We start from the raw sequence: 1087 nt of genomic DNA on the forward strand, positions 1-1087 counted from the left end.
AACTGTCATTTATTTGCTTTCGGTTAGCACGGAAGTTCTGATTTTTTATGATATAAACATAGCACCAGGGGTCAGTACTCCTATATGTTTTTACTGAAGGATGCAGGGCTGGTTCCGGGGCTTCTTGCGCCCCGGGCGGAATTAGGGTCGTGGCTTCATACAGGGGGCGTGGCCAGTTACGCCCCCTGTACTGTAGTAGGATGTGCGGTGCGCGATGACGTCATCGCGCACCGCACAGCAAAGGTCCTCTCCACGAAGGAAAACTAGACGCTAAGCGTGGAGAGGACCTTTGCTGTGCGGTGCGCGATGACTTCAACGCGCACCGCACATCATTACAGTTAAGGTCCTCTCCAGGAGGCATGAAGATCCAAAAGTGAGGTATTCAGAAAGCACGTTAGGGCCTCTCCCTTAACCAGTTCAACCAGTCCCACAATATGGAGGTTGTTCCGTATTAACGATTCTCCAAATCATCCAGTTTGTCATGACAGGCAGATGCTGCTTATGGCAATCCTCACGCTGTTGCTCGGGAGTGAACACATCCTGACATGTCTTAAGCTGGGTACACACTGGCCGATATATCAGCCGTTCTATTGCCCTCCCAGTTAGTAACATCAGTCATGATGGATCGGGCAGTGTATATGCACAACACACTGCCCGATCCGGCTATAGATATATCTGCAGATCCATTGATCAGCAAATATATCTACCAGTGTGTTTCCACCTTAAGTGTGAGCTACTGGCACTGGGGGCAATGTCTAGTTATGGCACTGGGTTAAGCCATGGCTGTTAAAGGGAAAGATGCTGCAGAGGTCAGCGTGGGCAAAGCAACAGCCTTTACCTCCAGCAGTGCGGGTGCCATTGCCATCTTGGAATCGCACCATACTCTCTCCAGGTGCTGGCACTGCTGCTTTCTGGGCATATGAGAGGGGAGAAACCTCTCCAAGCACTCGGGTAAAGCTGGCGATGGTGGAGTTCCATGTCTAGGGACACACAGGAGGGCTGGTGGGGATGGATTAGCTGATGCGTCAGGAGTGCAGCATTAGGCAGAGGCCATCTCCGTCATTGCCAGACCTAATCTTATTATAGA

This window comes from Pseudophryne corroboree, chromosome 11, assembly GCF_028390025.1.
Source record: "Pseudophryne corroboree isolate aPseCor3 chromosome 11, aPseCor3.hap2, whole genome shotgun sequence".
Classification (NCBI taxonomy): Eukaryota; Metazoa; Chordata; class Amphibia; order Anura; family Myobatrachidae; genus Pseudophryne; species Pseudophryne corroboree.